The 23,785-nt window shown below is 38.6% G+C and overlaps 1 protein-coding gene across 1 annotated transcript in view; it reads right to left on the bottom strand.

The window, feature by feature from the left end:
- Positions 1–12,346, bottom strand: part of MRAP2 (melanocortin 2 receptor accessory protein 2) — a 99,911-nt gene extending 87,565 nt beyond the window's left edge. The window contains exon 1 of the mRNA XM_058434800.1: positions 11,858–12,346. The gene's annotated coding sequence lies outside the window, so the exon portion shown is untranslated. The remainder of the gene's footprint in view (positions 1–11,857) is intronic.
- Between the last annotated feature and the right edge of the window lie 11,439 nt (positions 12,347–23,785).

Below are 23,785 nucleotides of genomic sequence, written 5' to 3' on the forward strand. Positions count from 1 at the left end.
GAGAGTTACTTTTTAACCTCAAGCCAAAGAAACTGGCATAGAAAGGACCAACTTTAATGGATGAGAAAAAGAAATACTTGGCAGAGGGATTAAATTATTCCCTCTTATTCATACATTGCATGACTTGGTAGCAGAAACAAAGCTACTGAAAATTTTCTCCTAGATTAGAGACTGTTCCTAGAGTTCTCTTTTTAGTTTAAATAAGGGTAACACAATGTTGGGCAGTGTTTTCCAAAATGTAGGATGAGAGCCCTTTTGCCCAGAATTACCAGGGGAGCGCTTGTTTAAAACCCAATTGTTCTGACACCATCCTAGACCTTAATCAGAATCTCTGGGGGATAGGAATGCTAGGAGTGTGTATTTTAACCAGACCCCAGATGATTATTATGTGTCCTCAAATTTGAGACCTATAGATATAGGGAAATGAAATTTTACTAACATCATCTCTGTTTCCCAAATGTGCCTAGAGCCCTGAGGCTCTTGTTAAATAGAGTCCTGGGCCACTCCTCTGGAGATGCAGTTTCAGTAGGTCTGGGTCAAGGCCCTGGAATCTGTATGTTCCATAAAAGCCCCAGGTGATTGTTATGATGGCAAGTTTGGGTAATTCTGATACAAGATGATTGCTTAGAGCATATCTCAGTTATACTTCATAAAAATAAAACTGACATTTATTAAGTCCTTACAACTAAATACTCTGTTGAATGTTTTACTGTGTTAGCTCACCTCAAACCAATCTTATGAGGTAGGTAGTTTTATGACACTTATTTTTTAGAATAGGAAGATAAAACTTTGCAAAAGTAACTCTAGGTCACATATCTAGTAAGTAGTGGAGACAGAATTTAAACTCAAGGCCTAGGAATCTAGGATTCCTGTTCATTCCCATGGGACCATCCTGTGTATCTGTATATATCAGACAACTGCCAGAACTGAGTCACTCTACCTTAGATTTTCTACTGTATTTATACCTGTCGATTTTCATTTTCTTGGTTTTGCAATTTTTTGAAACAAGGCTTAATACTCCAGGTCATAAAGCCTATTCCTCTTTGTTTTACGAAGTGTTTTTCTAACCAAAGCCTTATTTTTCGATTTTTATTAAAAATTTTTTTCCTGTGTACAATATAATACCAAATTCACTTCTTTGTGGGAACACTGGAAGTTTCTGTACTATTAGCTTCTCCTTCAGTGACCTCGTTGACTCTGCTTCTATGTCACAGCACAGAACTCAGGATTATGACTGCCAAGGGACTAAAATGGATGCCACAAAATCTCCCTCTTAGCAGCTGGAACAAAAAAGCTTTGATCTTAGGTGTTCCTGATGATTTTTTAAAACTATGTCTATTGTTTGCACATAAATCTGAGTCAGACTGATCTCCTGAGCCATGAACTAATTTTGAAATCTGTTGAAGTTTGTAAAAAAACAATTCTCAGAAATCAACTTTCTGTGTACACACATTGCCTGGGACTGTGCTACTTCAATGAATGGGTTGTGTCAGGGTTAGAGAGGGACATAGAGAGGTCTCAGTGGGAGGAGAAGGGAGTGGGTAAAGGGTGAAATTTTCCTTTATTCCAACTCTGAAGAAGAACATCATCCTCATTAACAGCTCATAGGAAATGAAACATATCTAAACTGCAGGGATTATGGTTTAAACAGGAAAAAGAAAGGTTTGTAACTGATCCAATTAGAAATTATTTGACGTCTCAGCCAACACGACATGACGGGACTAACTCAAATGTATAATAATTACATATGTCTATGGAACAAGCTGCAGACAAAGGTTATGGGCTTTCAGGGCACAAGCTCTCTCAGATAACCCTTGCAGTGTCTGAACAGAATGTACACTAACCAGAAAGGAAGATCGATTAATCCTTTTAGGCAGGTGACTATTCCCAACTATACATGATTTGTAACATAATCCAGAAATGTTTATTCCCAGTCTGAATTTATTTTTCCTACCTTCCTCTGTTTTGCTCTTATGAGTAATTCCTGCTCTTAGAGAATGCTCTTCTCACCCTTTTTCTGATAACCTTTGATATTTCTATGTAGGTAGAAGGATACCTCATGACAGTTATATTTGAATGGCAATTGTTTTACTTGTCCTAGATGGGGAAATTTGTGTTCCCCAGGTAGGATGGTCTGTCTCAAGATACAGCCAGATGTGACCCAATGTGGAGAATGAAGCCCATCTGTGAAGAGCCAGAACTTGGGTCCAAAGAGCTGTACAATGGGGTAGGCAGGTCTGGGGAAAAGGGCTTCCCACACCCCGACTCAACCTGAAGTCTAACAGGCTTCTAAAGGCCAGCCACGCCATGCTGTCCTTATATACTTTTACATTTATTTAATAAACATCTATAAAGAGCTTACTGTGTGCAAGGCACCATTCTAATCACTTTACAAAGACTCACCCATGGAATTCTCATGATAACCCCTTGAGAGTAATGCTCTTATGATCTCCACCATACAGAGGAGGGGAACAAAGGCATTTGCTCAAAGTCAGCCAGCCAGGAAGTAGTAGAGCCAGGCTAGGAGGTAGGTTCCTGAGTCCACTCTCTTCTTTAGCCTTATCCTGTGCTGTTCCCAAGAAAAGCCTAACATGAGATAATGGGCCATGTCATGTCAGTAAAGAGTCAGACAGGAGCAAGTGGCACTCAGAAGTCCAGGCTAAACGGGGCATAAAGAAAGTCTAAGGAAAGGTGGCCAGGCGTGGTGGCTCATGTCTGTAATCCCAGTACATTGGCAGGCCAAGGCAGGCGGATCACCTGAGGTCAGGAGTTTGAGACCAGCCGGGCCAACATGGTGAAACCCTGTCTCTACCAAAAATACAAAAATTAGCTGGGTGTGGTGGCGGGCGTCTGTAATCCCAGCAGCTCGGGAGGCTGGGGCAGGAGAATTGCTTGAACCCAGTACGCGGAGGTTGCAGTGAGCCGAGATTACGCTACTGCACTCCAGCCTGTGCAAGAAGAATGAAACAAGGAAAGGAAAGGAAAGGGAAGGGAAAGGGAAAGGAGAAAGGAAGAAAGGAAGAAAGAAAGTCCAACTAAAGGTAGGAACAGCACTTAGGCTATCAGGGTCAGAATAGCCTGGGGTCAGGAAGGAGGCTCTGAACCAGGGGTGGCTGCCTGGTGGGGCATACATATTCAAAGGATCATTCTTGTTTCTGATTTGTCATAAAATATGCATATGGCTAAACATACTCTTTTGATTAAAAAATCCATTCATTCACCTATTTACTCATTTATTCACTCATGTGCTCATCATTTATCCGTCAGTCATCCAACAAACATTTACTGAGTATGTCTTATGCGTCAAGAACTTTGCTGACTGCCAGGGGAGAAAATAATAAACCATAGACCATACACTACAATTTTAAGATTTAATAATATCCCTAACTGAAAGTACAAGTTCCTTCTGAGAAGCCCAGTGAATAATTTACATTCAAACTTGTTTAAAAATGAACGAATGCTAGATTGTAAGTTAGAAAGGAATACGTTTGTCCATGATCTAGTAGTAATGCACATTCAATGTGGATCTTAACCATTTTAATTGAATAAGTCAGTGTTTCCCTATTGCTAAACTGATATTAAAAATAAAAAATAACAGGAGATGAAAATATAAATTTTGACTTCAAATTTCTTAAAAAGAAAAAAGAAAACTATAGGTACTATTTGAACCATACATTTAAACTCCAAATCAACATTATTGCTTAAGCAATTGTTCTTTTATGAAAAAGGATACATTGATTTTTATTTCATTAGTAGGGTATAGCTTTTTAACAGACAAGGTAAATAAATAGGCAATTTAAATCAAGGTATCCATTAAATAAATTGGGTAAATTAGGATTTACTTTAGATTTGTGGTTCTCAAATATTTTGGTCACAACACCATTTTACAAGTCTTAAAAATCATTGAGGACTCTAAAGAGCTTTCATTTCTGTGGATTATATTTATCAGCAGTTATGATATCAGAAATAAAACTGAATTTTAAAAATATTTGATTGATTCAAAATAACAATAAGCCAATTGCATGTTGACATAATTAACATATTTATGACAAATGTGTTTTCTAAAACAAAAACATTTAGTGATAAGCGTGGCATCGTTTTACGTCTTTAACATCTCTTTACTGTCAGCTGGATTCTCATGTTTGTTTTTGCTTTCAGTCTGTTACAATATGCTATTCGGGTTGAAAAAATTCAAACTTCACAGAGACATATAGTTGAAAAGGAGACAAGCATTTAGGTAGCCTTTTATAACTGTGGATAGCCTTCTTTGACATAACATCAAATTTCAACAAGCAGTAGTTTCTGAAAGGTAAGCTTCATTGTGGGATGTGAAATGATTAACAGTGAACTTTTGGTACTCTGTAACATTAAAATCCACTGGTCTATCTTGCATTTTGAATAGATCTTTACCCATGTATATTTTTTACAAGATTACATATTGGTAAATATAAATTCAAATATTGATATCAAAAATTAAATGATATTAAAAAAATCACATTTTTGGCTGGGCACAGTAGCTCACACCTGTAATCCCAGCACTTTGGGAGGCTGAGGCAGGCAGATCATTTGAGTTTGAGACAGCCAGGCCAAGATGGTGAAAACCCGTCTCTACTAAAAATATAAAATTAGCCGGGTGTGGTGGTGGGCACCTGTAATCCCAGCTACTGGGGAGGCTGAGGCAGGAGAATTGCTTGAACCTGGGAGGTGGAGGTTGCAGTGAGCTGAGATCACTCCACTGCACTCTAGCCTGGGTAACAAAGCAAGACTCCGTCTCAACAACAACAAAAAAATCACATTTATGAATACCTATAAATCTCATAAAAAATGTCTTCAAGCATTGTGAAGCGGACAAATTCACAGTGGAAGATAAAAGTTTTCCAAAATTCTAATCTCTTACAAGTTGAAACTTTATTATTAGCACAAAACACAAAATCAGCAACATTAGCAAAAAATGTTAGTCCTGGCAGTGACAGGCTACTTTGTTAATTTTCCAGAAAATATCTGCCAAAATACCCCACTGAATAACCACAGTTTGTATTTTCTTTGTTCATTCAAGTAAAAATGGTGTCCTGTAAATAAAGCAGCTAGCTCAGCTTGCAACCCAAATTGATTTTCCTGAGACAACCATCTTCCTTCAGGATGCAGCAGAAGCGAAATTCACTGAGTTGCTGTAATATTGGAAATTGTTCCTGCTGTAACATCTTTTATTTACTTTTCATCCAGCAGGCATTCAGCAATATTTGACTTTAAAATTGTAAAAGCTCTCTCAGTTATTGGTTATGCTCTTATGGTTAATGCAATATGACTATTTATCCTAGAAGATGCTTCAGGGAGTTTTCATTTCTAGTTCAAAAATTTGTAACAAATCATTTTTTGGCATTTAAAGAGCTCATCAAGTCTACAATTATTCAATTTTCCTTCTTTAAACTATGAGTCATTGCTCTCAAAACTGACCACAGCTTAACTGACACACTATATCATCTGAAATTTTTCTTTTTCATAAGACCCATTATGGCAAATTATTAACATCTAAAAAGTGAGGGAAACATAGTTTTCATCATTTGTTTGTTTCATTTAAAGTTTTGCATGATTTCTTTAGAAAGTCAGAATTCTCTGTTACGTCAGTTTTCATATTTTTCGGTATCTTTAGACACAGATGGTACAACTGTGGGTTGAGAAAGCAAGTCTTCTAATTTCCCTTTTGTAGACCAATAATCTTTCCTTAAATACAAGAAAAATATACTATAATTTAAAAATTCTGTATTAAAGATTATCAGACTGTAAAGTAAGTTTTAGATATAATTTAAAACATAAAAGTTTTCATAAGATTTAAAAATTGTTATAAAATTGCATGCATAATATGATCCCATTTATACAGAATTATGTGTGTGTATATATAAACATAGAAAATTTATGTTAGAATGTTCACTGACATGCTCATGGTGATAATCTCTGAGAGGTGCGAATTTAGCCATTTTTGCTTTTTTCCTTTATACCTTGAGTATTGCCTAGGTTTTCACATGTATTATTTAGAGCATTTTAAAAGACATTTTCCTTGTTTGTTGCAGGGAGGGAAGCCTGTTCCCTACGGTGAGCAGTCATTGTGCAAATACCTTGGCGGATGTTATAACTGCCCTAATGCATGCCGCCTTGTGATGTGATGTGGTCAGGATGAGTGCGACTAGTCAGATGATTTGATAAGTTTGTGTGGAAGTGATTTGGGAGAGAAAATTGTCCATGCTAATCAGAGTCTGCAAACGTGGATGTGAATGCCAAAACATGAATATTCTAATTTAACTTATTAAGAGAACTATAACTGTCATAGCCCACTGGATTATCAACTCATTGTCTTCCAGATCACAGAACTGATTAGAGAAAACAAACTTTAGAGTTACAGAATGCCAGAATTGGAAAAGAACTTAGAGATCATCTGGCTTACTTGTATCATATTACAGATGAGAAAACTGGGCCCCAGGAAGAAGAAGTATGTCTTCCAGGTCACGTGGAAATTTAAAACTCTGTGTGTGTGTGTGTGTGTGTGTGTGTGTGTGTGTGTGTGGTGTGTGGTGAGGAGCAGCGTCATTTGGGAGGCCTGACACCAAGTCCACATTGGAGCCATGATTTATCAGCCTTGGAGGAATAGTGACCCACCCCTTACTCTCCATGTCTCCCTTATCGACATCTCCAAAATTTTCTGTAAGCTTCTTGTCACAATTTCCAAGATAGCTGCTTATCCTGGTTTCATTACATTTTACTATATAAGTTTCCTGTTTCCTTCAGAGGGGCCACTTCATTCTCACATATGCTATCTAAACCTTAAGGCAGATGGAACAGCAATGTATGCTGTGTTCATGCTTATTAGTATCAACCGCAGACTAAATCTTATGTGCAGACTCCAGGGATCAGTCTCTGTTGAACACATTCTCTATTCTTTTAGTGTATTTACTGTAAGGATCATTAGACAGAGCAGCAGTAGCCTGTGGACTGTAAGCAATGGACTGGGAGAAAATGAAGGTTGACACTCAAAAGTCTATTGAAGGTACATTCATTGCCCCCAAAATTGCTTAAACCTACAAAATGTAAAGCCAGGTTCAACTGAATGTGGCTGCTTAGCAATCTCAAAATCATTTTGGAAACAGTTGGGGTACACATTAGGATTGTTCAGAGAAACAGAACTACTAGGGGGGTAAAGAGAAGAGGAGAGAGAGAGACAGACTGCACACCTGGCTTTTTCATGTTCTTGTATTTGCTCCCCAGTCTGTCCTCAGCCCTGACCATCAAAATCCTACTTCCTGACGAAGCAGCTCAAATACCAAATCCATCCAAAATCTTTACAAATGTTCAAATCTAAAATAACATGTTATTCATCTGTGTTTCCCAGAAGAATAGGTTTCTTAATGATTCTACAAAACAAAAACGAAAAACATTCTCCCTTATACATAGGTCTTTTAAAATGCATTCTTCTGGATGTAAGCATCCTGAGGACAGGGACCATCCCTACATCTTCACAGCACAGGCACTCACATATTCAATTCATTGCAGAGCTAGAGAAACAGGGAAGTGGAACAATTTCTCAAGGTCACCCCACAGGACAAGAATACTTAGAGATAAGGCAAAGTCTTGTTGTAATTATCTACCCCCCTACTACTCCTGCACTGTGCCGTCTGGGGTCACCTCATCCCCACCTGTACATCCAGGCTGTATGATTCTGGCCTTAGCTGAATGAATATAAGGGGTGCAAAATCAATTTATTAGCTCAGCCTGAGTTCAGCTAACTTTGCTCTTGCCTTGGACTCATAAGTCCAGACCTTGAAGGGCTAGATTTTCTGCCCTTCAGCACACGCCCTCACAGCTGAGGTGAAACAATTATGAGCTTATAAGAGTTTCACGAGACCACGGCCTTGGGTAGGGACTGAAGCTGTGGGCTCAGGAGTCAAGAGATCTGCATATGAGTTCTAAATGTTATTCCCACCAGCTAAGGAACTTGGTTAATTATGCAACTTCCCCTAGCATCTATTTCGCCATCTGCAAAGTAAGAATTATTAATACAATGCAGTTTGTAAGGTTTAGTGAGGAAGACATGAGATGCAGTTTGTGAAAGTGCTTTACAACATTGCTACAGATCTCAGTGATTCTTGAGATCAGGTCCCCCATGGACTTCTCACTCCAGCCCTTCTGCCCCAGAAACACTTTAAATGAGGGGCCTGGTCCCAATACACCAACCTTTCAACTAGGGCCAGATTAAGATCTTCATATAAACTAATGTTAAGTGTAAGGAATTAAAACACAACATTCTTATATTTCCTAGGACAATAGCTTTGAGGATATTTTTGAAATAGAACATTCTTTCAATAGGATACTCAAGGCCCCTGTTTTGCTGCCCCAGGCACATTGTGGCATCAGCCTAGTGGTGAGCCAGCATGGCCTTCCTCTCGCTTTCATGACCTGAGGCCCGGCTTTCTCCTGACTGAATCAGCTGAAGCCCTCATCCCTGACTAGCCTGGTCTGACTCACTTGTTCTAGAAATGATGAGGTAGGAGAAAAGATCAGCAAATGGCATGGTCTAGATGGAAAGAGAGTTCTTACCTTGACATCAGTCATTGGAGAGAGGGCAAGCCGGTCAGGTGAGATGAGAGCAGATGGCTCATACTTGGAGTAACTCTGGTTGAGTGAGGCAGAACTGTTTTCTCTAGGTGAGAGCTGAGAGTTGGGTATGCATCTTCTGTGCCAGAAGGCACGATCAGCTATTCCAATTCAGAAAAGTTATGTTTTGCTACTGACCCTTCCTCTCCTGTGTTGCCTCCTTTCTCATGACTGGAGCATTTTAGCAGATGAGAACACCGGGTCCTCCAGGTACCTGGCCTTACTGCCTTTATAGACATCCGCCAATCCCTTCACTCCTATGGCCTTAACTCCTCTTACCCACTGATATGGTTTGGCTCTGTGTCTCCACCCAAATTTCACCTTGAATTGTAATAATTGCCACTGTCAAATCCAGGACCAGGTGGAGGTAATTGAATCACGGTGGAAGTTCTTCCTGTGCTATTCTTGTGATAGTGAGTCCTCACAAGATACGATAGTTTTATAAGGGGCCTCCCCCTTCGCTCGACACTCATTCTTTCTCCTGCCACCCTGTGAGGAGGTGCCTTCGGCCATGGTTGTAAGTTTCCTGAGGCCTCCTCAGCCACGTGGAACTTTATAAATTGCCCAGTCTCAGGTATGCCCTTATAGCAGCATGAGAACAGATTAATATACCCATTTATGCCCGGTCTGAAAGAGCTTTCAAATAACCTTGGCTCAAGGTAAAGCTAATCTTTATAACTTAAGCTTCAGTTTCTCCTCCAGGAATCCTGTTATGATTCCTTAATATGGAGTGAGGGTTCTGTCTCCACCTCTCATATCACTTTTTGCATATTTCTAATGTAGCATTTATTATGATGCACTGTAATTGCTGGTCTATTTATTTGCATGCCTAATTAAACTAAGGACTTTTTCATTAAAATAAAAGATTCCATTACACTAAGGGATGGAACTATTACCCCAGAGTAGGCTCAGAGGACATCAGGAATTCTAAGTCACCAAAGAGATCAAATTGATGGGTGACAATACAGACATATATACACAAGCTCTTCCAAATACTTCCATATTACTTAGGTGCTTGCCAATCCTGGAGAAAGGGAAATCCATATTATCCGTAGGTCTTGACTACATGTGGACAGGGGGTTCCTCAGCATGGCAAAGTGCCAAATGCTAAAAGAAATCGGCCCATGGACTATGACTTAGAAATAAATTATGTAGATAGTCGTTGCTTTCTTATTTTCTTTTCAATTGCCTGCCATGCTGTGATTTAGCATTTATGAGCTCTGCAGTGAATCAGTGTTTTAAGAAAATAGAAGATCCTATTTCTCTTGACTCTAAGGTTACATAGAAATTTGTTATGCAATAAAAACAACATTAACATTCTCTGAAAATATTCCCTTGGAACATACCTTCTAGGGCTCTCCAAAAGCTCCAAAGAAGGGTTTCAAAATTTTTCCTTTAAAGAACAACTTGAGTCTAGCACCTCTCAGAGGAAATGCCAGCCTCAATTTTTCTTGGCTTAATTTCATTTCGAAAATAGTACACTTTCTTCTTCCTCCTCTCAAGCTCTGCTCCCTAGTCCTAGGAATAAAAGGAGTCACAGCAAAGCAGCTGCATTTCATAGATAATAAAGGTAAGAGCAAAAGTAATGATATTGAAGACAAAAGTACATTAGAGAGAAATGACAAAACCAGTGACTAATTCTTTAAAAAATGCTAATAACTAAAACTTTGAAAGTACTGATGAATGAGAGGAGAGAGAGAGAGCAGGTAAATAGTAGAAATAAAAAAATGACTTTAACTACATATATAGAAAGAATACCAAGAATAAAATAATTTGAACAAATTTTTTGCCAATAAATTAGAAAAGTTAGATAAACCATTTTCTAGGTAACATGCTAGCAAAAATGATTCAAAGAAAAAAATCACAGAACCAAATAGACTTAAAAATATTAAAGACAATCTATAAAGGAATTTTAAAAACTGCCCATGAGTTCGGGAAAGAGGGCTGAAACAGTTTTACAAGTGAGATCTACCAACTGTTAATGGAGCAGATTCCTGTCATGTAGGAATTATACCTTAGATTCTTATGCTGCAATGTCATAGATATGTGTCTCTCACCTTCATTAGGCCTCATCTTCCATCTATCAAGGTATAAATTTATCCATGTATAAGGCTGGCTTATACATTCTGTCCTAGAAATGTGTTCTAGATCTTCTCTAGGACAAGGAGGGACCTTCTACTCTATGGTGGAACACACAGATCCTAGAAGAGACCAGGTTTGGGGATTTTTCCCCTGTTAACAAACAAACAAACAAGAGAAACAGGAGAAAAAAGCCCAAAACCTGGTCTGTTCTAGGATCTGTGTGTTTCCTTAAAGTCTTAGTTTGATTATGTCACAGGTAGTATGAGTGACTCCATTTTGGTTTGTTCTGCTCTGTTGGGGCCTTGTGCGTGAGTTCAGTCGAAAACAATGGCCTCCCATAATTTTGTTAAAAAACTCCCCTTTTTGGTCAGGTTCTCACTTAGGTGAGAGTGTGACCAAAACTTAGGGCTTTTGTGTCACTCTTAGTTACCATCATTTTGGGTTTCTGGTCTCAGCATGTCATTCATAGGTTACAGTGCCCTCATGGTCACACATTTCTTTCAGCTCTTGTCATTCCAGTTGGAGAGACCATTTGACTTTCTAGAGACGGCTGCACGCAAAAATTTAAATCTTTTGAGAGAATACAGCATTCCAGGGAGACTACTATTATGAATATCAGGAGCATAACATGAATAGTTACCCAAGATCCCCATAGACCAAACCACCTAAAATTAAATAGATCAAAGAATAAGCTAGATAAAGGGTCTGCCTGCTTAACTAAGCAGTCTCTTCATTAATCCCCTACAGCTGAATCTCTGTAATATCTGATGTGATGTAATTTCTCCACAAGTGCCAGCAGCTGCACAGATACTTCTCTGTTTAGCCAGTAAGTAATCTACAGCAATTCTATTATTTAGCATAATTTTCACAAGAGAATTTAAAGTCTGTTTTGCAACCATAGCCTTTACAATAGAATCTGCTATAGAGCTTATTATGAGGGATACATTTCTAATCATTGTCTCTTTTACCCCAAACCATGGGGGAAAAGGACCTAATAAATAATGCCTTTCTAGAAGAGTGAAGACCTCCTGGCATTGTTCTCTTTAACCCATGATGTGGGTTAAGAAGAGTGAACCAATGTGTTGTTTCTGACTGATTATGAGGCCACATATGTATCTTTAAAATTTCTTACCTTCATTGGGCCTCATCTTCCATCTATCAAGGTATAAGCTTATCCATGTATAAGGCTGGCTTCAAAATCCTTCACAAATAAAAGTATACACAATTAGTGCACACAACAGACCTCCTTTTCACTTCTGTTGTTCATAGAAGCATAAGCAAGGGAAAAAAATATTCAAAGATGAGAGTCTCATGATAGTAGAGAAGTCTTGATGCATGATCTTGGGAAAAAGCTGTTCATATCAAGGATGCAATCTTCTTCTGGGGAGAAACTTCCTTGGCTAGCTTTACCTTAAGGGTTCCAATGGGTATAGTTCCAAGGGTGTGGATGAACCCATCTCAGTTGTGAAATTATTAGCCCAAGGTTCAAGGTCCTGAAGTTTTGCTGCAGTGTGGATGCCAAGGGCATTCTTTCTCTGAGGTTCTGAGAAGATCCGATCTTCAGGTTCTAAATTATGAAGGGGTTGATGGTCCTCAGTAAGTGAACCATGAAATGCTTTCTTTACCTGGTGAAAATACATGGTGGTATAATAATCTACTGTTATAATGTCAGCCCTCTTGCATGGGAAAGCTTTTATACAACCAGAAAACATGCATTGAAAATTTCAACTGAATGAAATCCCTCTACAAATGTCTGAATGGCCCGTCAAGTTGCCAAATGTACCTAAAGCTTTGTCTTCCAAGGAATATGGGTTTCACAAACCAAACATTGGTCATAAACTATTTTAGCAATTTAGAAATCACCACACCAATATGTATTTAATTTGGATCATTTTATGTTTTCCATGATGAGTCACACAATGCAGAACTTTTAATAACAAAAGCTTTGAGGACTCAGAAAGGACAAGGCAGCCCTCCTGGTTCTCTGTGAGCCCATGCTTAATGTTGGACTTATGTTCTCTTGAATACCAGTTGTTTATCCAATTTAGGTGCATAGCACTGATAACTAACAGATTATCATAGGAAATTTGGCTTAGACCATGGAGTTCATTCAAACTGTATATCTAAACAATTTCAGTATTGGTTGATTTAGCATGAAAGTCTGATAAAGTATTTTCTTGGTATTCAATTAATTTTTGTTCTACCTGGGTTAGTGATTTTATAAACCAGTCAGTCTTTTCATTAAAGTTATAGGAATTCTTACCTGTATTCAAGAGTGCTTTTCAGGGTCCTTTCCATCCTTTCATAAACCTCCTAAAATATATCATATTCTAGGATTTTCAGTGCTTGTGAAGTTTTCAGAAACTGCATCAGAATTAAGCAATTAACTGTGGAAATGACTTTAAACAGTCATAAAAACACAATTGACATGGAAATTTGGTTATTTCTGTGATCTACAATAACTAACATAATACCTGATATGGTTTGGCTCTGTGTCCCCACCCTAATCTCATCTTGAATTGTACTCCAATAATTCCCATGTGTTGTGGGAGGGTCTCAGTGGGAGATAACTGAATCATGGGGGTGGTTTCCCCCATACTATTGTCATGGTAGTGAATGAGTCTCACAAGATCTGATGGTTTTATCTGGGGTTTCCACTTTTGCATCTTCCTCATTCTCTCTTTGCCTGCTGCCATCCATGTAAGACAGGACTTGCTCCTTCTTGCCTTCCACCATGATTGTGAGGCTTCCCCAGCCATGTGGAGCTGTAAGTCCAATGAAACCTCTTTCTTTTGTAAATTGCCCAGTCTCAGGTATGTCTTTATCAGCAACTTGAAAATGGACTAATTTAATAATCATAATTATGATTGATAGTATATATTTAGTCATATTAGAATTTTAGAAATCCCATACAATTTTGGAACATGTATTAACATTCACTAAAATATAACCTGAAGAAAACATTATTTTTTATTTTGACAATACTTCCCATGTAACTTAACATGTCAAATAATCCTGTTTACCTATCATTTGGATGCTTCAGGGGCCCTCTGTATTATCCCAAAGTTAGAGGTTGGAAAAGACAATTTTGAAGCTGAAATTTGATTTTGGGAAGCCTGTCAAATTTATTAAAGATTTCAAACACTTGATATTATAAAATAGAATTCCAGGTCACCGTAAGTCCTTTGTTTTGTCAAAATAATGACTCAAAAATTTCAAAAAGGCAAAAACTTTTACGTATTGATAGAGGGAACATTTAGCTTTCCAATCTGCCTCTTGTCTTTCCCTTCTTTTTCCTGTAGTTTATTTAAAAGGCAAGCAAAAATCTTTCATTATCCTTTAATATTAGATGAAAACTTTGTTCAAGAGAGAAAGCCAAATTTCACCCTTGCATTAGTGTACTGTTAATGTCAACCCCAATCTTTAATAAAACTTTACAGACAAATCTGTCCAACCTTAATCAGTTTTTCTTACAATAGCTGCAAAGAAAATTAAATTAAATACCTAGGAACTAATTTAACCAAAGAAGTGAAATATTTCCACAATAAAAATTATAAAACACTGGTGAATGAAATTGAAGAGGTCACATAGAAAAATGGAGAGATATTCATTGTTCATAGATTGGAAGAACCAATTATATTTAAATGTCCATACTACCCAAACCAATCTAGAGATTCAATGTAATCCTTATCAAAATACCAATGACATTCCTCACAAAATAAAAGAAACAATCTGAAAAATTTTAAGGAACCGCAAAAGATCCAGGATAGCCAAAACTATTCCGAGCAAAAAGAACAAAACTGTAGGAATCACTTTACCAATTCAAATTATACTACAGAGCTACAGTAACCAAAACAGCATGGTACTGGCATAGAAACAGACATATAAACCAATGAAGCAGAATAGAGAACCCTGAAACAAATCTATACATCTTTAGTGAACTCATTTTTGACAAAGGCTCCAAAAGCATACATTGAGGAAAGGACGGTTTCAATAAATGGTGCTGGGGAAACTAGATATCCATATGTGGAAGAATGAAAGTAAACACTTATCTCTTGCCATATACAAAAATAAAATGATTAAAGATTTAAATATAAAACCTTATACAAAGACACTCTTACAAGAAAACACTGGAGAAAATCTCCAGGACATTGATCTGGGGAAAAATTTTCTTAAGTAATGCCCACAAGCACAGACAACCAAAGCAAAAATGGGCAAATGGAATCACATCAAGTTAAAAAGGTTCTGCAGAGTGAAGGAAACAATAAAATGAAGAGAAAACCCACACAATGGGAGAACATATTTGCAAAGCCCATTTGACAAGGGATTAATAACCAGAATATATAACAAGCACAAACAACTAAATAGAAAAAGAATCTAATAATCTGATTTAAAAATGGGCAAAATATTTGAATAGACATTTTTCAAAAGATGACATGCTAATAGCAAACAGTTATATGAAATGGTGCTCAACATCACTGATCATCAGAGAAGCGCAAATCAAAACTGCAATGAGATATCATCTCACCCCAGTTAAAATGGCTTTTATCCAAAAGACAGACAATAACAAATGCCGTTGAAGATATGGAGAAAAGGGAACCCTGGTACACTGCTGGTGGGAATGTAAATTACTAAAACTACTAGAAAATAGTTTAGAGGTTCCTTACACAACTAAAAATAGAGCTACCATATGATCCAAAAATCCCACTACTAGTAATATCCCCCCAAAAATGAAATCAGGATATTAAAGAGATATCTGCACTCCCATGTTTATTAAAGCACTATTTGCAATAGCCAAGATTTGGAACCAACTTAAGTGTCCATCAGCAGACAAATGGACAAAGAAAATGTGGTACATGTACATGATGGAGTAATATTCAGCCATAAAAAAAGAAGACCCTGTCATTTGCAACAATATAGATGGAACTGGAGGTCATTATGTTAAGTGAAATAAGCCAGACACAGAAAGACAAACTTTGCACATTCTCACTTATTTGAGAGAGCTAAAAATTAAAACAATTGAACTCCTGGAGATAGAAGAAGGATGGTTACCATAGGTTGGGAAGGGTAGTGGGAAGATTGGAAGGAAGTGAGGATGGTTAATGGGTACAAAAAATAGAGAAAAATGAGTAAGACCTAGTGTTTTATAGCACAATAGGGTTACTACAGTCAATAATAATTATACATTTAAAAATAACTAAGAGTATAATTAAATTGTTTGTAACACAAAGGATAAATGCTGGAGGTGACAGATATTCCATTTACCCTGAGGGGATGATTACATATTGTATGCCTGTATCAAAATATTTTATATATCCCATAAATATATACACCTACTATGTACCCATAAAAATTAAAAATTAAAAAAAGAAAAGCACTATGTAAATATTAGCCATTATTATTTAAGATTTAATGGTCAAGAGAACAAAAAATAGAATATTTAGGTGTGAACACACCCCCAAGAATGTTGCTCTACATCTCACAGAACACCTCATGCACAAATGTAAGGCCTTCCTCTGCAGCCCAAGCTTGTATGTTAGGGCCTGAGGGAACTGGTAGTTATCTGAGAGAATCATTCTGGCACAATAGGACAGAGCTCCACGGTTTTATTACTGAGTGCACAGGTGGCACTTTCTCATAGTACTTTTGAATCTGTACTCTTCCTGAAACTACACTGAGTGCAGGAAACCCTGTCCTTGCTTTCCTTTGCCACTTCCTAACTAGGTGAGGGAGAGCGTACTTTCTTCTAATGGTTTATTGTGCAGAATTTCCACCTTACAGTTTAGAATAATAAATTCAATATTTTAAAATACGACAAGTATGTATATTAAAAAATACCGCCGGGCGCGGTGGCTCACGCTTGTAATCCCAGCACTTTGGGAGGCCGAGGCGGGCGGATCACGAGGTCAGGAGATCGAGACCACAGTGAAACCCCGTCTCTACTAAAAATACAAAAAAATTAGCCGGGCGTGGTGGTGGGCGCCTGTAGTCCCAGCTACTCGGAGAGGCTGAGGCAGGAGAATGGCGTGAACCCAGGAGGCGGAGCTTGCAGTGAGCAGAGATTGCGCCACTGCACTCCAGCCGGGGCGAAAAAACGAGACTCCCCCACAAAAAAAAAAAAAAAAAAAAAAAAAATACCACAAAATATACAAAATGTAACAAAACCTAGCTGTTATGTGATGATTTTCTGTGATTTTTTTCCTCAAGTAGGTGGCTATTCTGAGAACTGCCTGTGACAATTCTTGTATAAATAAAATAACTTGCTCAGAATGTGGAAACCCTCAGCCTAACAAACACTTGGATGTATTTTAGTAAAAATTTCAGGCTTTTCCTTTACACATGTTTAAAGAGCAATTGCAGAGCACAAATAACTGCTTTTCTCAGCATGTTCTAAATGAGGAAACAGAATTGTAATGCAGCATTGTCTCTCTCTCTCCAATTTCATCTCCATTTACTCCTCTTGCTTATTTTAAGGACATCTACACAGGCTGACTGTGTAGATGTAGACACTACAATAAAAACAGTCCCCTTGCTGTTCCAATTACCATGGCCTAAGAGGGCTAATTAGAAAATCCTGTGTCAGAACATAAACTCATTTGAAAAAGAAAGTTGCCAACACATTTTTAGCTTTATTTCCAAGTTCCCAGTTGATATAAAGCTGTGAAAGAAAAATAAGAACTTGGGACCCCAATTCATTATGCCAAAAGAACAAATGAAGCTGAAAGCTGAATCATGCAAGAAGCTGCCTTTCCTTTTGTTCCTAAGCAGATAGCTAGAGATAAAAAGTTAAATAATTCCAGAGGTAGCTTATCTTACGTAAAGTGCCAACTTATTGAGCATGAGATGAATACATAATTGCCTATTCCCATACCCGCTTCTCTTCTATTACAACATGGGGATTACTATACCCTACCCCTCTCCCCTCCAGCCTACATTTTCCCTTTAAATATCGAAGCCCTCAAATTTATCTATGGAGAAAGACTCAGGCCACAGACTGTTCCTGTGGGTCCATGTTATTTTCTTCCAGGCATGTCTTTAACCTTGGCAAAATAAACTTCTGAATTGATTGAGACCTGTTTCAGATACTCTTTGGTTTATAAACTGGTGGCCAATGGAAGAGACGAGGTGGCCTGATCTTTGACAAATCTATCCGTGCTTGGTACCAGCTTGGCCTACCTTTATTGCTCAAACCAATAATACAATTTGTTGAGGTCTGGGAGGTCCCTTCAGAGAATCATTGCTCTCCCCAAATTTGGTTGAGGTCTGAGGTTCATTTTGCTTTATAACTCCTTTCCTGGAGTTTTACTCACTTCCAACAAGGAAGATTAGTTTTCCTGTTTCCATGATGATGGAGGGCCAGCAACTCCTTTCTGGAGGTTCTGCTCCCTTTCAAAAGAGAAAGCGAGTTTGAGTTTTTTCCTGCTTCATAGATGGTAGACAGCAGTGTTCAGCCTGAGCCTCATTCCTAGGTAAGTAGCTCAACTGGAGTTTTGTCTTGAAAAAAATTCTCCTTAGTGACTGAAAGTTAAGATTGACAAGTAACTGGTCTTAATTTCTCCTTACCATTAAAAGTTCTCAGTAATAATATTTGTTTTGTTATTTTGGTTTTCTTCCATCAGATTGGATTAACTCTACCTGACTTGGTCAAATTTGAATGAGAACTCTAAATTATGGGGAACAAGGCCTCTGGATTCACTAAAATTCCATGCAACTACAAAAAAGAAAAAAAAGGCACGCATTTGGTTTCTCTGTTCACTGCCTTTCTTTAAAAATTGTTTTCTTTAAAAACCTGGCTTGGAGGGTCCTACGCCCACGGAGTCTCCTTATTTGCTAGCACAGCAGTCTGAGATCAAACAGCAAGCTGGCAGCGAGGCTGGGGGAGGGGCACCTGCCATTGCCCAGGCTTGCTTAGGTAAACAAAGCAGCCAGGAAGCTCGAACTGGGTGGACCCCACCACAGCTCAAGGAGGCCTGCCTGCCTCTGTAGGCTCTACCTCTGGGGGCAGGGCACAGACAAACAAAAAGTCAGCAGTAACCTCTGCAGACTTAAATGTCCCTGTCTGACAGCTTTGAAGAGAGTAGTGGTTCTCCCAGCACACAGCTGGAGATCTGAGAATGGGCAGACTGCCTCCTAAAGTGGGACCCTGACCCCCAAGCAGCCTAACTGGGAGGCAACCCCCAGTAGGGACAGAATGACACCTCACTTGGCCGGGTACTCCTCTGAGACAAAACTTCCAGAGGAACGTTCAGGCAGCAGCATTTGCGGTTCATGAAAATCCGCTGTTCTGCAGCCACTGCTGCTGACACCCAGCCAAACAGGGTCTGGAATGGACCTCTAGCAAACTCCAACAGACCTGCAGCTGAGGGTCCTGTCTGTTAGAAGGAAAACTAACAAACAGAAAGGACACCTGCACCAAAAACCCATTTGTACATCACCATCTTCAAAGACCAAAAGTAGAAAAAACTACAAAGATGGGAAGAAAACAGAGCAGAAAAACTAGAAACTCTAAGAAGCAGAGTGCCTCTCCTCCTCCAAAGGAATGCAGTTCCTCACCAGCAACGGAACAAAGCTGGACGGAGAATGACTGACGAGTTGAGAGAAGAAGGCTTCAGATGATCAAACTACTCCAAGCTACAGGAGGAAATTCAAACCAATGGCAAAGAAGTTAAAAACTTTGAAAAAAAATTAGAAGAATGTTTAACTAAACTAACCAATGCAGAGAAGTGCTTAAAGGAGCTGATGGAGCTGAAAGCCAAGTTTTGAGAACTACGTGAAGACTGCAGAAGCCTCAGTAGCTGATGCAATCAACTGGAAGAAAGGGTATCAGTGATGGAAGATGAAATGAATAAAATGAAGCGAGAAGGGAAGTTCACAGAAAAAAGAATAAAAAGAAACGAACAAAGCCTCCAGGAAATTTGGGACTATGTGAAAAGACCAAACCTACGTCTGATTGGTGTACCTGAAACTGAAAGGGAGAATGGAACCAAGTTGGAAAACACTCTGCAAGATATTATCCAGGAGAACTTCCCCAATCTAGCAAGGCAGGCCAACATTCGGATTCAGGAAATACAGAGAATGCCACAAAGATACTCCTCGAGAAGAGCAACTCCAAGACACGTAATTTTCAGATTGACCAAAGTTGAAATGAAGGAAAAAATGTTAAGGGCGGCCAGAGAGAAAGGTCGGGTTACCCACAAAGGGAAGCCCATCAGACTAACAGCTGATCTCTCGGCAGAAACTCTACAAGCCAGAAGAGAGTGGGGGCCAATATTCAACATTCTTCAAGAAAAGAATTTTCAACCCTGAATTTCCTATCCAGCCAAACTAAGCTTCGTAAGTGAAGGAGAAATAAAATACTTTACAGACAAGCAAATGCTGAGAGATTTTGTCACCACCAGGCCAGCCCTAAAAGAGCTCCTGAAGGAAGCACTAAACATGGAAAGGAACAACTGGTACCAGCCACTGCAAAAACATGCCAAATTGTAAAGAATATCGAGGCTAGGAAGAAACTGCATCAACTAACGAGCAAATTAACCAGCTAACATCATAATGACAGGATCAAATTCACACATAACAATATTAACTTTAAATGTAAATGGGCTAAATGCTCCAATTAAAAGACATAGACTGGCAAATTGGATAAGGAGTCAAGACTCATCAGTGTGCTGTATCAGGAAACCCATCTCACGTGCAGAGACACACATAGACTCAAAATAAAGGGATGGAGGAAGATCTACCAAGCAAATGGAAAACAAAAAAAGGCATGGGTTGCAATCCTAGTCTCTGATAAAACAGACTGTAAAACAACAAAGATCAAGAGACAAAGAAGGCCATTACATAATGGTAAAGGGATCAATTCAACAAGAGCTAACTATCCTAAATATATATGCACCCAATACAGGAGCACCCAGATTCATAAAGCAAGTCCTGAGTGACCTACAAAGAGACTTAAACTCCCACACAATAATAATGGGAGATTTTAACACCCCACTGTCAACATTAGACAGATCAATAAGACAGAAAATTAACAAGGATACCCAGGAATTGAACTCAGCTCTGCACCAAGTGGACCTAATAGACATCTACAGAACTCTCCACCCCAAATCAACAGAATATACATTTTTTTTCAGCACCACACCACACTTATTCCAAAATTGACCATATAGTTGGAAGTAAAGGTCTCCTCAGCAAATGTAAAAGAACAGAAATTATAACAAACTGTCTCTCAGACCACAGTGCAATCAAACTAGAACTCAGGATGAAGAAACTCACTCAAAACCGCTCAACTACATGGAAACTGAACAACCTGCTCCTGAATGACTATTGGGTACATAATGAAATGAAGGCAGAAATAAAGATGTTCTTTGAAACCAACGAGAACAAAGACACAACATACCAGAATCTCTGGGACACGTTCAAAGCAGTGTGTAGAGGGAAATTTATAGCACTAAATGCCCACAAGAGAAAGGAGGAAAGATCCAAAACTGACACCCTAACATCACAATTAAAAGAACTAGAAAAGCAAGAGCAAACACATTCAAAAGCTAGCAGAAGGCAAGAAATAACTAAAATCAGAGCAGAACTGAAGGAAATAGAGACACAAAAAACCCTTCAAAAAATCAATGAATCCAGGAGCTGGTTTTTTGAAAAGATCAACAAAATTGATAGATCGCTAGCAAGACTAATAAAGAAGAAAAGAGAGAAGAATCAAATAGACGCAATAAAAAATGATCAAGAGGATATCACCACCGATCCCACAGAAATACAATCTACCATCAGAGAATACTACAAACACCTCTACAAAAATAAACTAGAAAACCTAGAAGAAATGGATAAATTCCTCGACAAATACACCCTCCCAAGACTAAACCAGGAACAAGTTGAATCTCTGAATTGACCAATAACAGGCTCTGAAATTGTGGCAATAATCAATAGCTTACCAACCAAAAAGAGTCCAGGACCTGATGGATTCACAGCCGAATTCTACCAGAGGTACAAGGAGGAACTGGTACCATTCCTTCTGAAACTATTCCAATCAATAGAAAAAGAGGGAATCCTCCCTAACACATTTTATGAGGCCAGCATCGTCCTGATACCAAAGCCTGGCAGAGACACAACCAAAAAAGAGAATTGCAGACCAATATCCTTGATGAACATTGATGCAAAAATCCTCAATAAAATACTGGCAAACCGAATCCAGCAGCACATCAAAAAGCTTATCCACCATGACCAAGTGGGCTTCACTCCTGGGATGCAAGGGTGGTTCAACATACGCAAATCAATAAATGTAATCCAGCATATAAACAGAACCAAAGACAAAAACCACATGATTATCTCAATAGATGCAGAAAAGGCCTTTGACAAAATTCAACAACGCTTCATGCTAAAAAGTCTCAATAAATTAGGTATTGATGGGACGTATCTCAAAATAATAAGAGCTATCTATGACAAACCCACAGCCAATATCATACTGAATGGCCAAAAACTGGAAGCATTCCCTTTGAAAACTGGCACAAGACAGGGATGCCCTCTCTCACCATTCCTATTCAACACAGTGTTGGAATTTCTGGCCAGGGCAATCAGGCAGGAGAAGGAAATAAAGAGTATTCAATTAGGAAAAGAGGAAGTCAAACTGTCCCTGTTTGCAGATGACATGATTGTATATCTAGAAAACCCCATTGTCTCAGCCCAAAATCTCCTCAAGCTGATAAGCAACTTCAGCAAAGTCTCAGGATACAAAATCAATGTACAAAAATCACAAGCATTCTTGTACAACAATCACAGACAAACAGAGAGCCAAATCATGAGTGAACTCCCATTCACAATTGCTTCAAAGAGAATAAAATACCTAGGAATCCAACTTACAACAGAGGTGAAGGACCTCTTCAAGGAGAACTACAAACCACTGCTCAATGAAATAAAAGAGGATACAAACAAATGGAAGAACATTCCATACTCATGGGTTGGAAGAATCAATATCATGAACATGGCCATACTGTGCAAGGTAATTTATAGATTCAATGCCATCCCCATCAAGCTACCAATGACTTTCTTCACAGAATTGGAAAAAACTACTTTAAAGTTCATATGGAACCAAAAAAGAGCCCGCATCGCCAAGTCAATCCTAAGCCAAAAGAACAAAGCTGGAGGCATCATGCTACCTGACTTCAAACTATACTACAAGGCTACAGTAACCAAAACAGCATGGTACTGGTACCACAACAGAAACATAGATCAATGGAACAGAACAGAGCCCTCAGAAATAATGCCACATATCTACAACTATCTGATCTTTGACAAACCTGACAAAAACAAGCAATGGGGAAAGGATTCCCTATTTAATAAATGGTGCTGGGAAAACTGGCTAGGCATATGTAGAAAGCTGAAACTGGATCCCTTCTTTACACCTTACACAAAAATTAATTCAAGATGGATTAAAGACTTACATGTTAGACCTAAAACCATTAAAATCCTACAAGAAAACCTAGGCATTACCATTCAGGACATAGGCATGGGCAAGGCCTTTATGTCTAAAACACCAAAAGCAATGGCAACAAAAGCCAAAATTGACAAATGGGATCTAATTAAGCTAAAGAGCTTCTGCACAGCAAAAGAAACTACTATCAGAGTGAACAGGCAACCTACAGAATGGGAGAAAATTTTCGCAACCTACTCATCTGACAAAGGGCTAATATCCAGAATCTACAATGGACTCAAACAAATTTACAAGAAAAAAACAAACAACCCCACCAAAAAGCGGGCGAAGGACATGAACAGACACTTCTCAAAAGAAGACAGTTATGCAGCCAAAAAACACATGAAAAAATGCTCATCATCACTGGCCTTCAGAGAAATGCAAATCAAAACCACAATTAGATACCATCTCACACCAGTTAGAATGGCCATCATTAAAAAGTCAGGAAACAACAGGTGCTGGAGAGGATGTGAAGAAATAGGAACACTTTTACACTGTTGGTGGGACTGTAAACTAGTTCAACCATTGTGGAAGTCAGTGTGGCGATTCCTCAGGGATCTAGAACTAGAAATACCATTTGACCCA

Source organism: Hylobates moloch, unplaced genomic scaffold (assembly GCF_009828535.3).
Source record: "Hylobates moloch isolate HMO894 unplaced genomic scaffold, HMol_V3 SCAFFOLD_2, whole genome shotgun sequence".
Lineage (NCBI taxonomy): Eukaryota > Metazoa > Chordata > Mammalia > Primates > Hylobatidae > Hylobates > Hylobates moloch.